We start from the raw sequence: 27074 nt of genomic DNA, 5'->3' as shown, positions 1-27074 counted from the left end.
TTGTTCCAGCATCCAGACTAGACTAGTGGTAGTCTGGGGGGTCATAGTGACTGTATGATGTTGTTCCAGTCAGCAGCCAGACTAGACTAGTGGTAGTCTGGAGGGTCATAGTGACTGTATGATGTTGTTCCAGTCAGCAGCCAGACTAGTCTAGTGGTAGTATGGAGGGTCATAGTGACTGTATGATGTTGTTCCAGTCAGCAGCCAGACTAGTCTAGTGGTAGTCTGGCAGGTCATAGTGACTGTATAATGTTGTTCCAGTCAGCAGCCAGACTAGACTAGCGGTAGTATGGAGGGTCAAAGTGACTGTATGATGTTGTTCCAGCAGCCAGACTAGACTAGTGGTAGTCTGGAGGGTCATAGTGACTGTATGATGTTGTTCCAGTCAGCAGCCAGACTAGACTAGTGGTAGTCTGGAGGGTCATAGTGACTGTATGATGTTGTTCCAGTCAGCAGCCAGACTAGACTAGTGGTAGTATGGAGGGTCATAGTGACTGTATGATGTTGTTCCAGCAGCCAGACTAGACTAGTAGTAGTCTGGAGGGTCATAGTGACTGTATGATGTTGTTCCAGTCAGCAGCCAGACTAGACTTGTGGTAGTATGGAGGGTCATAGTGCCTATGATGTTGTTCCAGTCAGCAGCCAGACTAGACTAGTGGTAGTCTGGAGGGTCATAGTGCCTGTATGATGTTGTTCCAGTCAGCAGCCAGACTAGACTAGTGGTAGTCTGGAGGGTCATAGTGACTGTATGATGTTGTTCCAGTCAGCAGCCAGACTAGACTAGTGGTAGTCTGGAGGGTCATAGTGACTGTATGATGTTGTTCCAGTCAGCAGCCAGACTAGACTAGTGGTAGTCTGGAGGGTCATAGTGACTGTATGATGTTGTTCCAGCAGCCAGACTAGACTAGTGGTAGTCTGGAGGGTCATAGTGACTGTATGATGTTGTTCCAGCAGCCAGACTAGACTAGTGGTAGTCTGGAGGGTCATAGTGACTGTATGATGTTGTTCCAGCAGCCAGACTAGACTAGTGGTAGTCTGGAGGGTCTTAGTGACTGTATGATGTAGTTCCAGCAGCCAGACTAGACTAGTGGTAGTCTGGAGGGTCATAGTGACTGTATGATGTTGTTCCAGTCAGCAGCCAGACTAGACTAGCGGTAGTCTGGAGGGTCATAGTGACTGTATGATGTTGTTCCAGTCAGCAGCCAGACTAGACTAGTGGTAGTCTGGAGGGTCATAGTGACTGTATGATGTTGTTCCAGTCAGCAGCCAGACTAGACTAGTGGTAGTATGGAGGGTCATAGTGACTGTATGATGTTGTTCCAGCAGCCAGACTAGACTAGTGGTAGTCTGGAGGGTCATAGTGACTGTATGATGTTGTTCCAGTCAGCAGCCAGACTAGACTAGTGGTAGTATGGAGGGTCATAGTGACTATGATGTTGTTCCAGTCATCAGCCAGACTAGACTAGTGGTAGTCTGGAGGGTCAAAGTGACTGTATGATGTTGTTCCAGCAGCCAGACTAGACTAGTGGTAGTCTGGAGGGTCATAGTGACTGTATGATGTTGTTCCAGTCAGCAGCCAGACTAGACTAGTGGTAGTATGGAGGGTCATAGTGACTGTATGATGTTGTTCCACTCAGCAGCCAGACTAGACTAGTGGTAGTCTGGAGGGTCATAGTGACTGTATGATGTTGTTCCAGTCAGCAGCCAGACTAGACTATTGGTAGTCTGGAGGGTCATAGTGACTGTATGATGTTGTTCCAGCAGCCAGACTAGACTAGTGGTAGTCTGGAGGGTCATAGTGACTGTATGATGTTGTTCCAGTCAGCAGCCAGACTAGACTAGTGGTAGTCTGGCAGGTCATAGTGACTGTATGATGTTGTTCCAGTCAGCAGCCAGACTAGACTAGCGGTAGTCTGGAGGGTCATAGTGACTGTATGATGTTGTTCCAGTCAGCAGCCAGACTAGACTAGTGGTAGTCTGGAGGGTCATAGTGACTGTATGATGTTGTTCCAGTCAGCAGCCAGACTAGACTAGTGGTAGTCTGGAGGGTCATAGTGACTGTGTGATGTTGTTCCAGTCAGCAGCCAGACTAGACTAGTGGTTGTCTGGAGGGTCATAGTGACTGTATGATGTTGTTCCAGTCAGCAGCCAGACTAGACTAGTGGTAGTCTGGAGGGTCATAGTGACTGTATGATGTTGTTCCAGTCAGCAGCCAGACTAGACTACTGGTAGTATGGAGGGTCATAGTGACTGTTTGATGTTGTTCCAGTCAGCAGCCAGACTAGACTAGTGGTAGTCTGGAGGGTCATAGTGACTGTATGATGTTGTTCCAGTCAGCAGCCAGACTAGACTAGTGGTAGTCTGGAGGGTCATAGTGACTGTATGATGTTGTTCCAGCAGCCAGACTAGACTAGTGGTAGTACGGAGGATCATAGTGACTGTATGATGTTGTTCCAGTCAGCAGCCAGACTAGACTAGTGGTAGTATGGAGGGTCATAGTGACTGTATAATGTTGTTCCAGTCATCAGCCAGACTAGACTAGTGGTAGTCTGGAGGGTCATAGTGACTGTATGATGTTGTTCCAGCAGCCAGACTAAACTAGTGGTAGTCTGGAGGGTCATAGTGACTGTATGATGTTGTTCCAGTCAGCAGCCAGACTAGACTAGTGGTAGTCTGGAGGGTCATAGTGATTGTATGATGTTGTTCCAGTCAGCAGCCAGACTAGACTAGTGGTAGTATGGAGGGTCATAGTGACTGTATGATGTTGTTCCAGCAGCCAGACTAGACTAGTGGTAGTCTGGAGGGTCATAGTGACTGTATGATGTTGTTCCAGCAGCCAGACTAGACTAGTGGTAGTCTGGAGGGTCATAGTGACTGTATGATGTTGTTCCAGCAGCCAGACTAGACTAGTGGTAGTCTGGAGGGTCATAGTGACTGTATGATGTTGTTCCAGCAGCCAGACTAGACTAGTGGTAGTCTGGAGGGTCAAAGTGACTGTATGATGTTGTTCCAGTCAGCAGCCAGACTAGACTAGTGGTAGTCTGGAGGGTCATAGTGACTGTATGATGTTGTTCCAGTCAGCAGCCAGACTAGACTAGTGGTAGTCTGGAGGGTCATAGTGACTGTGTGATGTTGTTCCAGTCAGCAGCCAGACTAGACTAGTGGTTGTCTGGAGGGTCATAGTGACTGTATGATGTTGTTCCAGTCAGCAGCCAGACTAGACTAGTGGTAGTCTGGAGGGTCATAGTGACTGTATGATGTTGTTCCAGTCAGCAGCCAGACTAGACTACTGGTAGTATGGAGGGTCATAGTGACTGTTTGATGTTGTTCCAGTCAGCAGCCAGACTAGACTAGTGGTAGTCTGGAGGGTCATAGTGACTGTATGATGTTGTTCCAGTCAGCAGCCAGACTAGACTAGTGGTAGTCTGGAGGGTCATAGTGACTGTATGATGTTGTTCCAGCAGCCAGACTAGATTAGTGGTAGTACGGAGGATCATAGTGACTGTATGATGTTGTTCCAGCAGCCAGACTAGACTAGTGGTAGTATGGAGGGTCATAGTGACTGTATAATGTTGTTCCAGTCAGCAGCCAGACTAGACTAGTGGTAGTCTGGAGGGTCATAGTGACTGTATGATGTTGTTCCAGCAGCCAGACTAAACTAGTGGTAGTCTGGAGGGTCATAGTGACTGTATGATGTTGTTCCAGTCAGCAGCCAGACTAGACTAGTGGTAGTCTGGAGGGTCATAGTGATTGTATGATGTTGTTCCAGTCAGCAGCCAGACTAGACTAGTGGTAGTATGGAGGGTCATAGTGACTGTATGATGTTGTTCCAGCAGCCAGACTAGACTAGTGGTAGTCTGGAGGGTCATAGTGACTGTATGATGTTGTTCCAGCAGCCAGACTAGACTAGTGGTAGTCTGGAGGGTCATAGTGACTGTATGATGTTGTTCCAGCAGCCAGACTAGACTAGTGGTAGTCTGGAGGGTCATAGTGACTGTATGATGTTGTTCCAGCAGCCAGACTAGACTAGTGGTAGTCTGGAGGGTCAAAGTGACTGTATGATGTTGTTCCAGTCAGCAGCCAGACTAAACTAGTGGTAGTATGGAGGGTCATGGTGACTGTATGATGTTGTTCCAGCAGCCAGACTAGACTAGTGGTAGTCTGGAGGGTCATAGTGACTGTATGATGTTGTTCCAGTCAGCAGCCAGACTAGACTAGTGGTAGTCTGGAGGGTCATAGTGACTGTATGATGTTGTTCCAGCAGACAGACTAGACTAGTGGTAGTCTGGAGGGTCATAGTGACTGTATGATGTTGTTCCAGTCAGCCAAACTAGACTAGTGGTAGTCTGGAGGGTCATAGTGACTGTATGATGTTGTTCCAGTCAGCAGCCAGACTAGACTAGTGGTAGTCTGGAGGGTCATGGTGACTGTATGATGTTGTTCCAGCAGCCAGACTAGACTAGTGGTAGTATGGAGGGTCATAGTGACTGTATGATGTTGTTCCAGCAGCCAGACTAGACTAGTGGTAGTCTGGAGGGTCATAGTGACTGTATGATGTTGTTCCAGTCAGCAGCCAGACTAGACTAGTGGTAGTCTGGAGGGTCAAAGTGACTGTATGATGTTGTTCCAGTCAGCAGCCAGACTAGACTAGTGGTAGTATGGAGGGTCATGGTGACTGTATGATGTTGTTCCAGCAGCCAGACTAGACTAGTGGTAGTCTGGAGGGTCATAGTGACTGTATGATGTTGTTCCAGCAGCCAGACTAGACTAGTGGTAGTCTGGAGGTTCATGGTGACTGTATGATGTTGTTCCAGCAGCCAGACTAGACTAGTGGTAGTCTGGAGGGTCATAGTGACTGTATGATGTTGTTCCAGTCAGGAGCCAGACTAGACTAGTGGTAGTATGGAGGGTCATAGTGACTGTATGATGTTGTTCCAGCAGCCAGACTAGACTAGTGGTAGTCTGGAGGGTCATAGTGACTGTATGATGTTGTTCCAGTCAGCAGCCAGACTAGACTAGTAGTAGTATGGAGGGTCATAGTGACTGTATGATGTTGTTCCAGTCAGCAGCCAGACTAGACTAGTGGTAGTCTGGAGGGTCATAGTGATTGTATGATGTTGTTCCAGCAGCCAGACTAGACTAGTGGTAGTCTGGAGGGTCATAGTGACTGTATGATGTTGTTCCGGTCAGCAGCCAGACTAGACTAGTGGTAGTCTGGAGGGTCATAGTGACTGTATGATGTTGTTCCAGAAGCCAGACTAGACTAGTGGTAGTCTGGAGGGTCAAAGTGACTGTATGATGTTGTTCCAGTCAGCAGCCAGACTAGACTAGTGGTAGTCTGGAGGGTCATAGTGACTGTATGATGTTGTTCCAGTCAGCAGCCAGACTAGACTAGTGGTAGTCTGGAGGGTCATAGTGACTGTATGATGTTGTTCCAGCAGCCAGACTAGACTAGTGGTAGTCTGGAGGGTCATAGTGACTGTATGATGTTGTTCCAGTCAGCAGCCAGACTAGACTAGTGGTAGTCTGGAGGGTCATAGTGACTGTATGATGTTGTTCCAGTCAGCAGCCAGACTAGTCTAGCGGTAGTCTGGAGGGTCATAGTGACTATATGATGTTGTTCCAGTCAGCAGACAGACTAGACTAGCGGTAGTCTGGAGGGTCATAGTGACTGTATGATGTTGTTCCAGTCAGCAGCCAGACTAGACTAGTCGTAGTCTGGAGAGTCATAGTGACTGTATGATGTTGTTCCAGCAGCCAGACTAGAGTAGTGGTAGTCTGGAGGGTCATAGTGACTGCTTGATGTTGTTCCAGTCAGCAGCCAGACTAGACTAGTGGTAGTCTGGAGGGTCATAGTGACTGTATGATGTTGTTCCAGCAGCCAGACTAAACTAGTGGTAGTCTGGAGGGTCATAGTGACTGTATGATGTTGTTCCAGTCAGCAGCCAGACTAGACTAGTGGTAGTCTGGAGGGTCATAGTGATTGTATGATGTTGTTCCAGTCAGCAGCCAGACTAGACTAGTGGTAGTATGGAGGGTCATAGTGACTGTATGATGTTGTTCCAGCAGCCAGACTAGACTAGTGGTAGTCTGGAGGGTCATAGTGACTGTATGATGTTGTTCCAGCAGCCAGACTAGACTAGTGGTAGTCTGGAGGGTCATAGTGACTGTATGATGTTGTTCCAGCAGCCAGACTAGACTAGTGGTAGTCTGGAGGGTCATAGTGACTGTATGATGTTGTTCCAGCAGCCAGACTAGACTAGTGGTAGTCTGGAGGGTCAAAGTGACTGTATGATGTTGTTCCAGTCAGCAGCCAGACTAAACTAGTGGTAGTATGGAGGGTCATGGTGACTGTATGATGTTGTTCCAGCAGCCAGACTAGACTAGTGGTAGTCTGGAGGGTCATAGTGACTGTATGATGTTGTTCCAGTCAGCAGCCAGACTAGACTAGTGGTAGTCTGGAGGGTCATAGTGACTGTATGATGTTGTTCCAGCAGACAGACTAGACTAGTGGTAGTCTGGAGGGTCATAGTGACTGTATGATGTTGTTCCAGTCAGCCAAACTAGACTAGTGGTAGTCTGGAGGGTCATAGTGACTGTATGATGTTGTTCCAGTCAGCAGCCAGACTAGACTAGTGGTAGTCTGGAGGGTCATGGTGACTGTATGATGTTGTTCCAGCAGCCAGACTAGACTAGTGGTAGTATGGAGGGTCATAGTGACTGTATGATGTTGTTCCAGCAGCCAGACTAGACTAGTGGTAGTCTGGAGGGTCATAGTGACTGTATGATGTTGTTCCAGTCAGCAGCCAGACTAGACTAGTGGTAGTCTGGAGGGTCAAAGTGACTGTATGATGTTGTTCCAGTCAGCAGCCAGACTAGACTAGTGGTAGTATGGAGGGTCATGGTGACTGTATGATGTTGTTCCAGCAGCCAGACTAGACTAGTGGTAGTCTGGAGGGTCATAGTGACTGTATGATGTTGTTCCAGCAGCCAGACTAGACTAGTGGTAGTCTGGAGGTTCATGGTGACTGTATGATGTTGTTCCAGCAGCCAGACTAGACTAGTGGTAGTCTGGAGGGTCATAGTGACTGTATGATGTTGTTCCAGTCAGGAGCCAGACTAGACTAGTGGTAGTATGGAGGGTCATAGTGACTGTATGATGTTGTTCCAGCAGCCAGACTAGACTAGTGGTAGTCTGGAGGGTCATAGTGACTGTATGATGTTGTTCCAGTCAGCAGCCAGACTAGACTAGTAGTAGTATGGAGGGTCATAGTGACTGTATGATGTTGTTCCAGTCAGCAGCCAGACTAGACTAGTGGTAGTCTGGAGGGTCATAGTGATTGTATGATGTTGTTCCAGCAGCCAGACTAGACTAGTGGTAGTCTGGAGGGTCATAGTGACTGTATGATGTTGTTCCGGTCAGCAGCCAGACTAGACTAGTGGTAGTCTGGAGGGTCATAGTGACTGTATGATGTTGTTCCAGAAGCCAGACTAGACTAGTGGTAGTCTGGAGGGTCATAGTGACTGTATGATGTTGTTCCAGTCAGCAGCCAGACTAGACTAGTGGTAGTCTGGAGGGTCATAGTGACTGTATGATGTTGTTCCAGTCAGCAGCCAGACTAGACTAGTGGTAGTCTGGAGGGTCATAGTGACTGTATGATGTTGTTCCAGCAGCCAGACTAGACTAGTGGTAGTCTGGAGGGTCATAGTGACTGTATGATGTTGTTCCAGCAGCCAGACTAGACTAGTGGTAGTCTGGAGGGTCATAGTGACTGTATGATGTTGTTCCAGTCAGCAGCCAGACTAGACTAGTGGTAGTATGGAGGGTCATAGTGACTGTATGATGTTGTTCCAGCAGCCAGACTAGACTAGTGGTAGTCTGGAGGGTAAAAGTGACTGTATGATGTTGTTCCAGTCAGCAGCCAGACTAGACTAGTGGTAGTATGGAGGGTCATGGTGACTGTATGATGTTGTTCCAGCAGCCAGACTAGACTAGTGGTAGTCTGGAGGGTCATAGTGACTGTATGATGTTGTTCCAGCAGCCAGACTAGACTAGTGGTAGTCTGGAGGGTCATAGTGACTGTATGATGTTGTTGCAGCAGCCAGACTAGACTAGTGGTAGTCTGGAGGGTCAAAGTGACTGTATGATGTTGTTCCAGTCAGCAGCCAGACTAGACTAGTGGTAGTATGGAGGGTCATGGTGACTGTATGATGTTGTTCCAGCAGCCAGACTAGACTAGTGGTAGTCTGGAGGGTCATAGTGACTGTATGATGTTGTTCCAGTCAGCAGCCAGACTAGACTAGTGGTAGTCTGGAGGGTCATAGTGACTGTATGATGTTGTTCCAGCAGCCAGACTAGACTAGCGGTAGTCTGGAGGGTCATAGTGACTGTATGATGTTGTTCCAGCAGCCAGACTAGACTAGTGGTAGTCTGGAGGGTCATAGTGACTGTATGATGTTGTTCCAGTCAGCAGCCAGACTAGACTAGTGGTAGTCTGGAGGGTCATAGTGACTGTTTGATGTTGTTCCAGTCAGCAGCCAGACTAGACTAGTGGTAGTCTGGAGGGTCATAGTGACTGTATGATGTTGTTCCAGTCAGCAGCCAGACTAGACTAGTGGTAGTCTGGAGGGTCATAGTGACTGTATGATGTTGTTCCAGTCAGCAGCCAGACTAGACTAGTGGTAGTCTGGAGGGTCATAGTGACTGTATAATGTTGTTCCAGCAGCCAGCCAGTGACAATAGAATAGAGCACCTGATTCAACATGATTATCTCCCTTCTTGATCTGAGCCAGTGAACCTATGGCAATTTGGTTCAATCAATTTGGTTCAATCAAGTTGGTTCAATCTAAAGCGTGATTAGATTAGATCAGCTCAATCAGCTGCTTCGTTTCTTGGCTGGAACAAAAGTGTTTAGGTCTTGTTTCTAGAAACATTTCCGCTCATTAAGAAACGTTAATGAACACATAAAGTACAATAAATACAGTATAGTGTGTGTGTGTGTGTGTGTGTGTGTGTGTGTGTTGTTTCAGTCAGAAAGTGCACCTGGTGGAGCGTTGGTTGCCCACTCTGGAAGCCCTCCTGGAGTGGACCAGGGCAGACACCATGACTACCGGGTGTTCATCAGCGGGGAGCCAGCGCCCATCCCTGACCAGCACATCATCCCCAGAGACATCCTGGAGGACGCCAGCAAGATCCCCAACGAGCTACCCTCCGGCAGGCACGCCAGTCTGCACGCTGCCTTCCACAACTTCAACCAGGTCAGAGGCAAACATACGGCTGATTAAAAAAAGTTGTTTTGTAGATATAGAATTTAAGTGATGCCTTGTGAAATGAGCAGGGTTCAGAGTTTTTCCTGGTCAAGGTCATGCGGTGAAGGAAAACTCAGTGCCCTACAGTAGTTAATATTTACAGCAGCTACCTTTCACCTGTAGTGAAGCCCTCTTACAGCAGCTGCCTTTCACCTGTAGTGAAGCTTTCTTGCAGCAGATGCCTTTCACCTGTAGTGAAGCTCTCTTACAGCAGCTGCCTTTCACCTGTAGTGAAGCTTTCTTACAGCAGATGCCTTTCACCTGTAGTGAAGCTTTCTTACAGCAGCTGCCTTTCACCTGTAGTGAAGCTTTCTTACAGCAGCTGCCTTTCACCTGTAGTGAAGGTCTCTTACAGCAGCTGCTTTTCACCTGTAGTGAAGCTTTCTTACAGCAGCTGCCTTTCACCTGTAGTGAAGCTCTCTTACAGCAGATGCCTTTCACCTGTAGTGAAGCTCTCTTACAGCAGATGCCTTTCACCTGTAGGGAAGCTTTCTTACAGCGGATGCCTTTCACCTGTAGTGAAGCTTTCTTACAGCAGCTGCCTTTCACCTGTAGTGAAGCTTTCTTACAGCAGATGCCTTTCACCTGTAGTGAAGCTTTCTTACAGCAGCTGCCTTTCACCTGTAGTGAAGCTTTCTTACAGCAGATGCCTTTCACCTGTAGTGAAGCTTTCTTACAGCAGATGCCTTTCACCTGTAGTGAAGCTTTCTTACAGCAGCTGCCTTTCACCTGTAGTGAAGGTCTCTTACAGCAGCTGCCTTTCACCTGTAGTGAAGCTTTCTTACAGCAGCTGCCTTTCACCTGTAGTGAAGCTCACTTACAGTAGCTGCTTTTCACCTACACCTGTTGTGTTCAGCGCATGTGGCAAATAACATTTGATTTTGATAGCTATTGCTCTCTCTCTTTCTCTGTTTACAGGATACCCTGGAGATGTGTTCTCGGGAGCAGGAGTTCAACAATCTGTTCTTCTCCCTCTGCTACCTCCATGCCTGTGTGACGGAGCGCAGGAAGTTTGATCCCCAGGGCTGGAACAGATCTTAACCCTTCAACACAGGAGACCTGGTCATCTCTGTAAACGTGCTCTACAACTACATGGAAACCAACACCAAAGTAATGCTCACATTCCCAAAACCTTTCAAAAATCCCCAGGTTTTCCACAAATCCAGGTTGGAGGAATCAGGAACTACTCCGGAATTAATTTACCCTTCACTATGCTCCGCCCCCCCTTGGTTACTGTTGCAACCTCAGTCAACATTTTCCTGGGAAGCCTGTTTCCCCATACGAACCACTGGCAAAATCCCCTCACAATGATCTCAAACTGTTGGGTATGTGGTGGCACCCGATAGTTTAATCGGGTGGTTGTGGTGGACTGTCATTACAATTGATTCACAAGAACCTGGTAAAATTAAGGTTGTAGTGTGTCTAGCCACTGGATGGTTCTGGATGCACTGTCACCATGCAGCCAAACCTAGTAACTAGGAGTGTGCCGATCTCGTCATACTCATATTCCTAATCGTATCCGTTTTATCACACTCGATACTCGTAATCGGATTTACTGGCGATCGGAAAACCCGGAAGTGCACTTTAAATGCCGGTAAAGGCTATACCTCAGGTCTACATTACTGCTCTATCACTTAGAATGCATCATTATGTTCCTTCACTCATTCACACACATTGTTCAACGATAAATGACCCCGACAGATGAAAATGCACATGATTTACTTACTTAGTCCTATTCAACTATCAATGAAATAGGCCAAAAAATAGCCTAATGCATGGCTGGCTACTGCAGCCTGTATTTATTCCAGACACAGATTCGGATGAAGGTAGGTGACTGCAGCCTGTATTTATTCCAGACACAGATTTAGATGAAGGTAGGCTACCGCAGCCTGTATTTATTCCAGACACAGATTCAGATGAAGGTAGGCTACTGCGGCCTGTATTTATTCCAGACACAGATTCAGATGAAGGAAGGCTAATGCAGCCTGTATTTATTCCAGACACAGATTCAGATGAAGGTAGACTACTGCAGTCTGTATTTATTCCAGACACAGATTCAGATGAAGGTAGCCTACTGCAGCCTGTATTTATTCCAGACACAGATTCAGATGAAGGTAGGCAAATGCAGCCTGTATTTATTCCAGACACAGATTCAGATGAAGGTAGGCTAATGCGGCCTGTATTTATTCCAGACACAGACTCAGATGAAGGTAGGCTACTGCAGCCTGTATTTATTCCAGACACAGATTTAGATGAAGGTAGGGTAATGCGGCCTGTATGTATTCCAGACACAGTTTCAGATGAAGGTAGGCTACTGCAGCCTGTATTTATTCCAGACACAGATGTAGATGAAGGTAGGCTAATGCAGCCTGTATTTATTCCAGACACAGATTCAGATGAAGGTAGGCTAATGCGGCCTGTATTTATTCCAGACACAGACTCAGATGAAGGTAGGCTACTGCAGCCTGTATTTATTCCAGACACAGATTCAGATGAAGGTAGGCTAATGCAGCCTGTATTTATTCCAGACACAGATTCAGATGAAGGTAGGCTAATGCAGCCTGTATTTATTCCAGACACAGATTTAGATGAAGGTAGGCTAATGCAGCCTGTATTTATTCCAGACACAGATTCAGATGAAGGTAGGTTAATGCGGCCTGTATTTATTCCAGACACAGATTCAGATGAAGGTAGGCTACTGCAGCCTGTATTTATTCCAGACACAGATTTAGATGAAGGTAGGGTAATGCGGCCTGTATGTATTCCAGACACAGTTTCAGATGAAGGTAGGCTAATGCAGCCTGTATTTATTCCAGACACAGATGTAGATGAAGGTAGGCTAATGCAGCCTGTATTTATTCCAGACACAGATTTAGATGAAGGTAGGTTAATGCGGCCTGTATTTATTCCAGACACAGATTTAGCTGAAGGTAGCCTACTGCATCCTGTATTTATTCCAGACACAGTGTAATGGCTGCGTGTTGGTGGCAGGGAAGTCAGGCGCAGGAAAACGAACTTGGTTTAAACAGTTGTTCAACAAGTGCTCATAAAACTCCAAAACCAAAATATACAAAAAATAATATAAGTGGGTACAAAACCCGTCGTGCACCGACACGATTTACACAAACATACAATAAAACAATCTCCGTGTCACGTCCTGACCAGTAGAGGGAGTATTTGTATTGTAGTTTGGTCAGGACGTGGCAGAAGGGTATTTGTTTCTTATGGTTCGGGTTGTGTGGGTTATTAAAGGGGTGTTATATTTATGTGTCCCCGGGTTTCAGTGTATGTTCTGGTTATGGTTTTCTGGTTTGTCTATTTCTTTGTTTTCTGTGTGGCTCCCGATCAGGAACAGCTGTACGTCATTGTTCCTGATTGGGAGTCATATATTAGGAGCTTGTTTTCACCTGGGGTTTTTGTGGGTAGTTGTATTTGCACTGCTGTGAGTATAGCCTGTAAAACTGTCGTCTGCCGTTCTTTGTTTTGTTGTTTTTTCGTGTTCTCTTTATTTAATAAATATAAAGATGAGCATCCACATTCCCGCTGCATTTTGGTCATCGCTACACAACGACACCTGTGACAGAACTACCCACCACAAAAAGACCAAGCAGCGGAGTAAGGAGCAAAGGGATTTTGATATGGACTATCAGGAGAAATGGACATGGGAGGAAATTCTGGGCGGGGCTGGACCTTGGCACCAGGCTGGGGAATACCGTCGCCCACGGGAAGAAATCGAGGCAGCCAAGGCAGAGAGGCGTAGGTACGAGGCCTTGTACGCGCGGAGGGAGAAGCACGAGAGGTACCCCCAATAATTTTTTTTGGGGGGGCACACGGGTAGTTTGGCTGGGCGAAGGATGAGCCATAAGCCAGCTACCCGTGTTTATATGGAGGACCGTATGGAGCGGAGGGCGCCGAGTTTTGAAGAAGTGCGCACGGCAACCATCAGGCCCCTGCACAGCCCAGTTCGCCCTGTACCAGCACCCCGCTCATACAGGGCTACTAGTTCCATCCAGCCAGGACGGGTTGTGCAGGAGGTGCGATCAAGACCGCCTGTGCGCCTCCATGGCCCAGTATTTCCAGTTCCTGCCTCTCGTGCTGACCCGGAAGTGCGAATCCCTAGTCTGGCACGTCCAGTACCAGCACCACGCATCAAGCTTCCAGAGAGTCAGCCTAGTCCTACTCAGCCTGTTCCCGCTCCTCGCACTAGCCATGAGGTGCGTGTTCCCAAACTGGCACTTCCAGTACCAGCACCATGCATCAGGCTTCCAGTGCGTAATACCAGTTCCACTCGGCCAGTTCCTGCTTCCCGCACTAGCCCTGAGGTGCGTGTCCCCAGGCTGGTACCTCCACTACCAGTCCCACGCATCAGGCTTCCAGTGCGTCAGCCCAGCCTCGATTGTCCGGAAACAGTGCCCTGTCCAGAGTGTCCGGAAACAGTGCCCGTCCAGAGTATCCAACAACAGTACCCCGTCATGAGTATCCGGTAAGAGTGTTAAGTCCGGAACCGAGTGAGACGGCCTACAGTTCGGAACCAAGGGAGACGGCCTACAGTTCGGAACCAAGGGAGACGGCCCACTGTGCAGAACCGAGCGAGACGGCCCACAGTTCGGAGAGGGGTGAATGGGTCTACAGTCCGGAACCGAGTGAGTCTGCCTGCGATCCGGAACCGAGTGAGTCTGCCTGCGGTCCGGAACCGAGTGAGTCTGCCTGCGGTCCGGAACCGAGTGAGTCTGCCTGCGGTCCGGAACCGAGTGAGTCTGCCTGCGGTCCGGAACCGAGTGAGTCTGCCTACACTCTGGAGGGCAGTAGACCAGAACCTGAGCCACCTCCAGTATAGGTGGGTTGGGGAGGGGGGGGGGGGTGTAGCACAGGTGCCGTCGTTGACGGCAGCCACCCTCCCTTTAGTTTAGGAGATTTTGTAATGCCCTGGCCATAGAGAGGGGCATTTGTTCTTTATTTTGGTTAGGCCAGGGTGTTACATTGGGTGGGCGTTCTATGTTCCTTTTTCTATGTTTTTGTATTTCTTTGTTTTGGGTCGTGTGTGGCTCCCAATCAGGCACAGCTGAAGGTTGTTGTTGCTGATTGGGAGTCACACATAAGGAGCATGTTTTTCCTTTGGGTTTTGTGGGTAATTGTTTCTGTTATAGTGTTTTGCACCTGACAGGACTGTTTGGCTGTCAGTTTTCTCGTTTTGTTTTGTGTAGTGTTCTTCTGTTATTAAAAATCATGATGAACACTAACTCCGCTGCGCCTTGGTCTACTCTCTCTTCAGACAGCCGTTACAGATTTATGTTGTTTTGGGGTATTTTGTTTTTTTGAGTGAGGTGCATCCGGGGTCTGCACCTTTGGGGGGGGGGGGTACTGTCACATCCTGACCAGTAGAGGGAGTATTTGTATTGTAGTTTGGTCAGGACGTGGCAGAAGGGTATTTGTTTCTTATGGTTCGGGTTGTATGTGTTATTAAAGGGGTGTTATATTTATGTGTTCCGGGGTTTCAGGGTATGTTCTGGTTCTGGTTTTCTGGTTTGTCTATTTCTTTGTTTTCTGTGTGGCTCCCGATCAGGAACAGCTGTACGTCGTTGTTCCTGATTGGGAGTCATATATTAGGAGCTTGTTTTCACCTGGGGTTTTTGTGGGTAGTTGATTTTGCACTGCTTATTGTTAGCCTGCGAAACTGTTATCTGTAGTTCTTTGTTTTGTTGTTTTTCCGTGTTCTCTTTACTTAATAAATATAAAGATGAGCAGTCACATTCCCGCTGCGTTTTGGTCATCTCTACAGTACGACAACCGTTACACTCCGACAAGGACATGAGGGGAAACAGAGGGTTAAATACACAACATGTAATTGATGGGATTGGAACCAGGTGTGAAGGAAGACAAGACAAAACCAATGGAAAATGAAAAATGGATCAGTGATGGCTAGAAGGTTGGTGACGTTGACCGCCGAACACCGCCCGAACAAGGAGAGGGACCGACTTCGGCGGAAGTCGTGATACAAAGATTTAGATGAAGGTAGGCTACTGCAGCCTGTATTTATTCCAGACACAGATTTAGATGAAGGTAGGCTAATGCAGCCTGTATTTATTCCAGACACAGATTCAGATGAAGGTAGGCTAATGCAGCCTGTATTTATTCCAGACACAGATTCAGATCTTCATTTTATTTTCTAATGATCTGTCGCTCAGGAAACATGCCTGGGCGAGAAGAAATAAAAATAGCAACCAAGCATGGGCTTAGATCACGACATAACAACAGACGTCGTCAGCAATGGAATATTTATACGGACAGACAAAGCAGTAACCTTCTAAACAGCGCCAAGTAGACAGACAAACAACCATATGGCCTCAGATAAGTCTACAGAAAATAACTAGATTGATAGCTACAACAACAATGAGTAGTCACGGATTATGATTCACACACAATGTTTTGGGAAGGGGGGACTTGTTCCCCTCACTGTGTGAGTGATTAAGAGCCGCAATGGTTTCTGTCGGGGGAAATGAGAGCGGCATTTTCTAATCCAATTCAATCGTAGCACCAGCCTCAACCAATACCCCACCTGTTTCTTTAAAGATAGAACAAGCTAATAGTTGTTTAGAGCACACAGCGCTTCACACTGTTTGAGTGAAAGAGAGATGCATGCTGGCTGACCAAGGATAATACAAAAAAAAAGACTTGTCATAATCGTATTTGCAAAATTCTCAATATCCGTTACAATACTCATTTTGTCCAAGTACTCGGCACTAACCACTTTTGGGGCTAACTACTGCTCTCAAATCATATCCTGATGTCAACAGTAGATGAGAGTTATATTCATAACATTGCTAACTAAGTTAGCCAACATACATTTAGAAAAAATAAGTTATATTAACTGGCTAGCTAGCCAGCGTTAGCAATGTTGGGTGGTCAATGTAACTTAGACTGGGAGCTACAGTAGATAACCAGCTGAGCTAGCAAACAATGTAGCAGACGAAAAATACTCCTACAGGCTCTGCATTTCAGGAATCACAGTAGCAAGTACTCCTGGTGCACAGTTATTAGCCATTTCAACAATTTGTTTTTGCTCAGTCTTTACAATGCCCTCAATGGCTTCCATGCCTTTAAAACGTGAGCTTGTCTGACGTGCGCTGCGATTGGTTACCCCAAATTCTGTGGTGGGGCTTAACGAAGAGTCAATTAGTGTCAATTGGAAACTCATCCAAGAGATGAGATTTGTATTAAGACAATATATTTTGATCAATTACATACATTTGTGTTTTTTAAATAGTAATACAAGTTCTTTCGATAAGCAAAACAAGTACAGTTAGTAAATGTTCCATTCATATGCAGTGAAATATTCCACACTTAAAAAAGGAAATAATTTCCATTCCTATCATACACTGTATATACAAAAGGATGTGGACACCGCTTCAAATTAGTGGATTCTGCTATTTCAGCCACACCTATTGCTGCCAGGTGTATAACAGCCATATAATCTTCATAGACAAACATTGGCAGTAGAATGGCCTTATTGAAGATCTCAGTGACTTTCAACATGGCACCGTCATTGAATGCCACTTTTCCAACAAGTCAGTATCAAATTTCTGCCTTGCTAGAGATTCCCCCGTTTAACTGTAAGTGCTGTTATTGTGAAACGTCTAGGAGCAACAACGGCTCAGCCGCGAAGTGGTAGGCCACACAAGCTCACAGAACGGGACCACCGAGTGCTGAAACCGAGTCCTCGGTTGCAACATTCACTACCGAGTTTCAAACTGCCTCTGAAAGCAATGTCAGCACAACAACTGTTCTTCAGGAGCTTCATGAAATGGGTTTCCATGGCCAAGTACCCGCACACAAGCCTAAGATCACCATGCACAATGCCAAGCGTCGGCTGGAGTGGTGTAAAGCTTGCTGCCATTGGACTCTGGAGCAGCAGAAAAGAGCAGTGAAAATGCATTCTCTGTATTGATGAATCACGCTTCACCCTCTGGCAGTCCGACGGACGAAACTGGGTTTGGCGGACACCAGGAGAAGGCTACCTGCCCAAATGCATAATGCCAAGTGTAAAGTTTGGTGGAGGAGAAATAATGGTCTGTGGCTGTTTTTCATGGTTTGGGCTAGGCCCCTTAGTTCCTGTGAAGGGAAATCTTAATCCTATAGTATACAATGACATTGTAGACAATTTTATGCTTCCAACTTTGAGACAACAGTTTGGGGAAGGCTCTTTCCTGTTTCAGCATGACAATTCCCCCGTGCACAAAGCGAGGTCCATACAGAAATGGTTTGTCGAGATCTGTGTGGAAGAACTTGACTGGCCTGCACAGAGCCCTGACCTCAACCCATCAAACACCTTTGGGATGAACTGAAATGCCGACTGTGCCTAATCGCCCAACATCCGTGCCGACCTCACTTATGCTCTTGTGGCTGAATGGAAGCAAGTCCCCACAGCAATGTTCCAACATCTAGTGGAAAGCCTTCCAAGAAGAGTGGAGGCTGAAATTAGCAGCAAAGAGGGGGACCAACTCCATATTAATGCCCATGATTTAGGAATGAGATGTTCGATGAGCAGGTGTCCACATACTTTGGTCAAATAGTGTATCTTCACATCTCCACTCACACAGCCCAACCTATCATATCACTGTATCTCCACTCACACAGCCCAACCTATCATATCACTGTATCTCCACTCACACAGCCCAACCTATCATATCACTGTATCTCCACTCACACAGCCCAACCTATCATATCACTGTATCTCCACTCACACAGCCCAACCTATCATATCACTGTATCTCCACTCACACAGCCCAACCTATCATATCACTGTATCTCCACTCACACAGCCCAACCTATCATATCACTGTATCTCCACTCACACAGCCCAACCTATCATATCACTGTATCTCCACTCACACAGCCCAACCTATCATATCACTGTATCTCCACTCACACAGCCCAACCTATCCTTTCACGGTATCTCCACTCACACAGCCCAACCTATCATATCACTGTATCTCCACTCACACAGCCCAACCTATCCTTTCACTGTATCTCCACTCACACAGCCCAACCTATCCTGTCACTGTATCTCCACTCACACAGCCCAACCTATCCTGTCACTGTATCTCCACTCACACAGCCCAACCTATCCTTTCACTGTATCTCCACTCACACAGCCCAACCTATCATATCACTGTATCTCCACTCACACAGCCCAACCTATCATATCACTGTATCTCCACTCACACAGCCCAACCTATCCTTTCACTGTATCTCCACTCACACAGCCCAATCTATCCTTTCACTGTATCTCCACTCACACAGCCCAACCTATCCTTTCACTGTATCTCCACTCACACAGCCCAACCTATCCTTTCACTGTATCTCCACTCACACAGCCCAACCTATCCTGTCACTGTATCTCCACTCACACAGCCCAACCTATCCTGTCACTGTATCTCCACTCACACAGCCCAACCTATCCTTTCACTGTATCTCCACTCACACAGCCCAACCTATCCTTTCACTGTATCTCCACTCACACAGCCCAATCTATCCTTTCACTGTATCTCCACTCACACAGCCCAACCTATCCTTTCACTGTATCTCCAACACACAAAGAAAGAATCCTGTCATTATTATACTGTTGTGCCCCTCATTCACACTAACAACACGTAATGTGTTTTTCTCTTCCTATTACTCTGGTCACAACCAATTATCTCCTCAGATTCTGCCCCCCCAAAAACGAATGTCCTTCATTATGTTAACTAAACACTAACCTGTATCTGCTTACACAGAGAATTCATTAGGGGGGCAATGAAGCGTTGTTCTCTGTGTAATTACACGCAGGCCGACGTGACAGTTCGCCACGCCGCATAAGTGATCGCTGCAATTAGTGCTGAAGAAGGAAGTCATTTGCTAAACAATACAGGTACAAATGGTTGTGATCTCCATTTTTTGTCATTTGTTATTATAAATCACGTTTCTTATCTTTCCTCCTTCACCCTCACGGATCATCATCAGTCGTTCTGCCCCTGAACAAGACAGTTAACCCACTGTTCCTAGGCCGTCATTGAAAATAAGAATTTGTTCTTAACTGACTTGCCTAGTTAAATAAAGGTAAAATATATATATTTTTTAATAATCTCAGAGATGGCCTGTACGCCAAACGGCACCCTATTCCCAATGTAGTGCACTACTTTTGACAAGGATCCGTAGGACTCAGGTCAAAAGTAGTGTACTATGTGGGGAATAGTGCACCATTTGGCATTAAGAGAGTGCCCATTTTGACACCTGTTATGTCGTCTGAGAAAATGTGGCCTTCAAAGCAAATCTGGTGCCTGCTAGTGTAGCAGACATGAGTCGGTCGCGGATGCTCATTGTGATGGGTAGCCCAGCCTGCAACTTCAAAATCAGTGTTGGCCCTCGGGCCAATAGGGAATTTCCTCTTGGTCTAACGGTCTAATGGTCAAGACGTTGGTTTCTCCAGCATTAAGCCTGGGTTCATCCCTCAGGTTACACTAGCCCAGTTATCCAATATGTTGTTAATTCAGAATCAGCTTTGATACTGTGGCACCTTGGATATATTGTGCCATGGCTTATGGCCTTTAGTAGCAGATAACGGCAACATTCAGTGTGTTGTGATTTCAGACAAACATTTTAGACTGATCCAATGAACCATTGATTTCTGTTCAACATGTTGTATCAAGACTGCCCAAATGTGCCTAATTGGTTCATTAATAACTTTTCAAGTTCATAACTGTGCACTCTCCTCAAACAATAGCATGGTATTATTCACTGTAATAGCTACTGTAAATTGGACAGTGCAATTATATTAACAATAATTTAAGCTTTCTGCCAATATCAGATATGTCTATGTCCTGGGAAATGTTCTTCTTACTTACAACCTCATGCTAATCGCATTAGCCTACGTTAGCCCAACCGTCCCGCAGGGGACCCACCGATCCTGTAGAGGTTTAAAAAAAAGTTAATATGCAGCTATGCTAGCTTTCGCTTTTAAGCTAGCTGATAGCAGATTTGATTCATGAAATTGAACATTTGATCCTATTTAGAAAATTGATTTCTGTTACAAAAGCATGCATTTCATAATTCCCCCCCCCAAAAAAATCTAAATTAAAATGACCTAGAGCAGTGTCCCAGTTTGACAGTAACAGGATGTCCCAGTTTGACAGTAACAGGATGTCCCAGTTTGACAGTAACTGAATGTCCCAGTTTGACAGTAACAGAATGTCCCAGTTTGACAGTAACAGAATGTCCCAGTTTGACAGTAACAGGATGTCCCCGTTTCACAGTAACAGGATGTCCCAGTTTGACAGTAACAGGATGTCCCCGTTTCACAGTAACAGGATGTCCCCGTTTCACAGTAACAGGATGTCCCCGTTTCACAGTAGGCCATTGGCATACTGGGACACTGTCAACATTCAAAATAAGAAAACCATTTACAGTCATTTTGATTCACAATTACATACAAAATATGTTGTAATAAGACACTGAATATCCTTTCTTAGTTTTTTTATAACCTTCACATTATTTACCTCCGAACGCTATGTCATTTGACTTACTGTTATGCCTCTGGAGACGCAGGTCATTACACGGGGTGCCACGCCCACAATGATGACGTCGTACCCATTGAACCAATGGTTTATCATCACATACTTTCTCACTAACACACAGGCATTAATTGTAGGTTGTGTTATTGTGCACATTTAAAGATATCCATTACAAAGCTTAAGTCTCCCACTTTGCTACGTGTCCCACTTAACCAATACTCACCTTACATTAAATACCATGTTTTGGATTTAGAGCATCTGTATCCTAAGATCTTATTTTATTTCAACACCAAATTAATTCCACACAGAAAATGATACATTTTAGGTGTTGCACTCAAATGAAGCCTTTTCGATTACATTGCTTAGCTACCAAAAACCGATCATCCCAAAGTGGTCCAGCTCAAGCTGTTCTGGAAACTTTGTTTTGAAACAGATGTATTTAGGTGGTAATCAATAGGTGGGACAGCAGTGTTAGTCGGAGATGGATGTTGCTGTGCTATACAGCCAAACACATTGACAGATGACTGCTAGTCCTGGGCCCTAATAGCACCTTGGTCAGGAGGAAGAGTGGTGGGATGAATACATACCTGACTGCTTTAAGGTATATCTGATTGTGTAGAGGTGTAATCAGAGCAGGTTGACATTTATTGTCATGAGTCTTGTCCTGGAGGCAGAACTGAGCGATTTCCCCTTAGATAGGCCAGCTACAAAGTCAGAATTGTCTATTTTAAAAAATCATGAAAGAAAAAATGAGCTTTTTGGTTTCAATTTAAGGTTAGGTTAGCAGTGTGGTTAAAACCCTTTCCTGCAGTCAAATGACCAAACCACCCTCTAGTGGTCTCATGGGTGGAATGTTATTAATATTTTTCATAATTCTGAAAATAAAACATAATATAATCTACCACAAAAAATCCAGTGTTTTGACGTCAGATGGTTTTGTTATATTTCAGTCTTCTGTGATATATATATAAAGTGTAATATTGGGATGCAAACTCAAAATTGAGTACATTTCAACTCTATAACTGACATGGTACAAGTGTCTTTTTTATTTAAAGCCCATACAGTGTGTGAGGTGTATACTTTTGTTTCAAAGCAGATTTGCTGAAGACTACCAAGAAACACTGTGCGACCCTGATTTAGCCCACTGCACTAACATGTTAAATCTAACCCTAACCTTAAATCAATGTTTAATCACACAGCTAACTGTATGGTGGTATTCAAACTGAGGTTAATCAATAAATGCAAACAGCTATTTTGATTACCTAGCATTACCTAGCTAACGTTAGCTTTCTTGTCCAGTAGATAGTCTCTGTACCTGTCAGCTAAAAGCTAGCTAGTTAACTTATTATGGATGGTACAGGCAAACAAAGGTAGCTAGCTATTTGGTTATGGAAGAGGAAGAGAGAGGCCCAACTCAGCGGAAAAACTGTCTTCCTCTAGCATGTGGCATTTTTTGTTGTTTCGCCCACCAAGCAAGGCGTTGCTGTATGGAGGTCAATGAGTGTGTCGAATTTGGCCAACAACAAAGAATTATGTCTTATTTGCTACGTGAGGCTTATTCTGATCGAATATACGTTTTTAAATGCTTTAGTTGTTACGAGTGTACTGATATAAGCAGTGCTTCATTTGTAAATCGGAAGTGAGCGCTGACCTGGGGAGCCCTGAGGTAAAAAAAAAATCCCCTTTATAATAAAGCGTTGCATATTATCACATTTGCTTAGAGGCATAGAGCAGTAGAGTAGATGCACTTACAGAGGTTGCACATAATTTTTTGTTTTGGTGGCCTAGGGTCTGGGAAGTTTTGGGCCTTTTATGAACGTATTTCATGCAATTCTACATGACTGGAGACTTTGGCATAATGTTTTTTAATGCCACGTTCAAAACAACTGGGAACTGAGCTGGGAAATCTCCAACTTCAATGTGTTCAAGACAACTGGGAAATCGGGAAAAAACAAACTCCGACTGGGAACATTCGCATTGAACGGTCATCCAACTCGGAATTCCAAGTGAGGAACTCTTGCCTCTTTCTAGAGCTCCGACTTTCGGACCGTGATTCATGATTCGACCTCGATTCTTTTCAGAGTTCCCAGTTGTCTTGAAAGCACCATAATACCGCACAAATGATAGAAATGAAAGGCTACTTTGACATTGACAACTGAGGAATCTGAGATCAATGAAAACGACTTTGCTTTGAATCCATCAGCCTAGGCCTAGGAGTGTGGAGACATATTGTAGGCTACAGTAAGAGGAGGAAATTATAGTTCTAAAAATGCTTTCCAGTTTCACTGACTCACCCAATGATGCGCAGCTCAATTGCTGGTGATGGCATATGCGCTCGTGCCAAAAGCCTCTCTCTCTCGTTTTACTTTGTAAAACAATATTTGGATGTTGATCAAATATTTTGGTAGCCTACAGCAGACAGATTATAGTCTTCTCTTTTCAGCAGCAGCCATTTGCTGCTGCATGTTTTCTTGTGATTGCAGACTATTTGAAATATTGCAAAAGGCCTTTTTTTCTGTATGCTGTTTGTGCACTGACATATTTGCTGCGTGTTCCCGACTGTAGGCTATGCCTTGTTATTGGGCTACACTCCAACGCTACTGCACCTTGTCGTGCTGCTGATCCAGTTTCTGCTGTTCTGCCTGCAGCTATGGAACCCTGACCTGTTCACCAGACATGCTACCTTGGCGTGGTGCTGATCCAGTCTCTGCTGTTCTGCCTGCAGCTATGGAACCCTGACATGATCTGAATGATCAGCTATGTAAAGACAACTGACATTTACTCGTGAGGTGCTGACCTGTTGCACCCTCTACAACCACTTTGGTTATTATTTGACCCTGCTGGTCATCTTCGAACGTTTGAAAATCTTGAAGAGCGATCTGGCCATGTACTCTTATAATCTCCACCTGGCACAGCCAGAAGAGGACTGGCCACCCCTCAGATCCTGGTTTCTTCCTGGCTGCTGCCATTCTAGAGTTTTTCCTAGCCACCGTGCTTCTACATCTGCATTGCTTGATGTTTGGGGTTTTCGGCTGGGTTTCTTTGGGACAACTGCTGATGTAAAAAAGCCTTTATAAATAGATTCAATTGATTGATTGACTGTAGGGGCTGGTTTCCTGGACACAGGTTAAGCCTAGTCTTGGACTCAAACACATGCTAAATGGAGATTCTCCAATGAACAACATTTTTAGTCCAGGACTAGACCTGACCTGTGTCCAGGAAACCAGCCTCAAACGTTTAAAGTTTGAAACGATAATTACATTTTTGGGGGGGTTAAAAACAGATAGGGACCTAGTCAGTACCTAGAGACTAGGCATTCCTAGTCAGTACCTGGAGACTAGGCATTCCTAGGCAGTTCCTGGAGTCTAGTCATTCCTAGTCAGTACCTGGAGTCTAGGCATTCCTAGTCAGTACCTGGAGACTAGGCATTCCTAGGCAGTTCCTGGAGTCTAGGCATTCCTAGGCAGTACCTGGTGTCTAGGCATTCCTACTCGGTACCTGGAGTCTAGGCATTCCTACTCGGTACCTGGAGTCAAGGCATTCCTACTCGGTACCTGGAGTCTAGGCATTCCTAGTCGGTACCTGGAGTCTAGGCATTCCTAGTCGGTACCTGGAGACTAGGCATTCCTAGTCGGTACCTGGAGACTAGGCATTCCTAGTCGGTTCCTGGAGACTAGGCATTCCTAGTCAGTACCTGGAGTCTAGGCATTCCTAGTCAGTACCTGGAGTCTAGGCATTCCTAGTCAGTACCTGGAGTCTAGCATTCCAAGTCAGTACCTGGAGTCTAGCATTCCTAGTCAGTACCTGGATTGTTGCATTCCTAGTCAGTACCTGGAGTCTAAGTTGGAATATACCAGTGGAGTTGAGCTAGTCCTGGTCAGTACCTGTAGTCTCTAAGGGTTGATGGTGAAGCTCTCAGAGGTAGGTTTCATTCAGGCAACATACTGACAGTTTTGGATCTCATTTAGGGTTATCTTCTGCCTGTCATAGCTGCAGTAGGAAAGAGTGGGGCAACAGCTTGATTATACAAAACTAACACAACACAAATCACACTTCTGATAAAATGGAAGTGCAACATTTGATTCTGATCTTACAATCATAGCGGGTATAAGAGGCATTACAGTGTGCAGGGCTTCTCGCCTGTGTGATCATAGGGAGGGAGGGAGGGAGGGAGGGAGGGAGGGAGGGAAAATTAGAGAGACATACCTAAAAAACCTGGTCACATCAGACATCAGAGTTACCAAAATGTCCTGGTCACATCAGATATCACAGTTACCAAAACATCCTGGTAACATCAGACATCAGTTACCAAAACTCCCTGGTAACATCAGACATCAGTTACCAAAACTCCCTGGTAACATCAGATATCGTAGTTACCAAAACTCCCTGGTAACATCAGATATCGCAGTTACCAAAACGCCCTGGTCACATCAGTTATCAGTTACCAAAACGCCCTGGTCACATCAGTTATCAGTTACCAAATGCCCTGGTCACATCAGATATCAGTTACCAAAACACCCTGGTCACATCAGATTTCACAGTTACCAAAACGTCCTGGTAACATCAGACATCAGTTACCAAAACTCCCTGGTAACATCAGACATCAGTTACCAGAACTCCCTAGTAACATCAGACATCACAGTTACCAAAACGCCCTAGTCACATCAGATATCACAGTTACCAAAACACCCTGGTCACATCAGATATCACAGTTACCAAAACACCCTGGTCACATCAGATATCACAGTTACCAAAACACCCTGGTCACATCAGCTATCACAGTTACCAAAACACCCTGGTAACATCAGACATCACAGTTACCAAAATGCCCTAGTCACATCAGTGCCAAAATGCCCTAGTCACATCAGTTACCAGAACTCCCTAGTCACATCAGTTACCAGAACTCGCTAGTCACATCAGTTACCAGAACTCCCTAGTCACATCAGTTACCAGAACTCCCTAGTCACATCAGTTACCAAACCTCCCTGGTAACATCAGATATCACAGTTACCAGAACTCCCTAGTAACATCAGACATCACAGTTACCAGAACTCCCTAGTCACATCAGTTACCAGAACTCCCTAGTCACATCAGTTACCAGAACTCCCTAGTCATATCAGTTACCAGAACTCCCTAGTCACATCAGACATCACAGTTACCATAACTCCCATGTCACATCAGACATCACAGTTACCAGAACTCCCTAGTCACATCAGACATCACAGTTACCAGAACTCCCTAGTCACATCAGTTACCAGAACTCCCTATTCACATCAGTTACCAGAACTCCCTAGTCACATCAGACATCACAGTTACCAGAACTCCCTAGTCACATCAGTTACCAGAACTCCCTAGTCACATCAGACATCACAGTTACCAGAACTCCCTAGTCACATCAGTTACCAGAACTCCCTAGTCACATCAGTTACCAGAACTCCCTAGTCACATCAGACATCACAGTTACCAGAACTCCGTAGTCACATCAGTTACCAGAACTCCCTAGTCACATCAGTTACCAGAACTCCCTAGTCACATCAGACATCACAGTTACCAGAACTCCCTAGTCACATCACAGTTACCAGAACTCCCTAGTCACATCACTTACCAGAACTCCCTAGTCACATCACTTACCAGAACTCCCTAGTCACATCACTTACCAGAACTCCCTAGTCACATCAGTTACCAGAACTCCCTAGTCACATCAGACATCACAGTTACCAAAACACCCCAAGTCACTGATAAACTATATTTTGATGAGTACTGTTAGATCACCAACAACCAAAGTGTTTCCTGTTGGCCCTTTTAGAAGATGTACAAGTGGAATTGATGATCAAACTAGTACTGGCCTATACCCCTCAAACTCAACTCTGGACCTCGAAGCCAATTCCACTGCAGTTTTTCATTGTTCCCCTCTCATTAGGGACTGATTTAGACCTGGAACACCAGGTGAGTGCAATTAATTATCAGGTAGAACAGAAAACCAGCAGGCTCTGGATCTCGTAGGGTAAGCGGTGAATACCCCTGGCCTATATGGCAGTGTTCCCCAACCCTGGTCCTCAGGTACCCCCAACAGTACATGTTTTTATTGTAACTCTGGACAAGCACCCCTGATTCAACTTGTCAACTAATCATTAAGTCCTCAATGAGTTGAATGAGGTGTGTTTGTCCAGGGCTACAACAACACTGTGTAGTGTTGGAGGTACTGGATGACCAGGGTTG

The 27074-nt window shown here is 45.7% G+C and overlaps 1 pseudogene; it reads left to right on the top strand.

Annotated features, from left to right (window-relative positions):
* The window catches only part of LOC115176434 (dynein heavy chain 11, axonemal-like), a 31425-nt pseudogene extending 20690 nt beyond the window's left edge, over positions 1-10735 (top strand).
* Positions 10736-27074: the final 16339 nt, after the last annotated feature.

Source organism: Salmo trutta, chromosome 37, assembly GCF_901001165.1.
Source record: "Salmo trutta chromosome 37, fSalTru1.1, whole genome shotgun sequence".
In the NCBI taxonomy this organism is placed as follows: domain Eukaryota; kingdom Metazoa; phylum Chordata; class Actinopteri; order Salmoniformes; family Salmonidae; genus Salmo; species Salmo trutta.
This window is presented reverse-complemented; position numbering and strand designations above follow the sequence as displayed.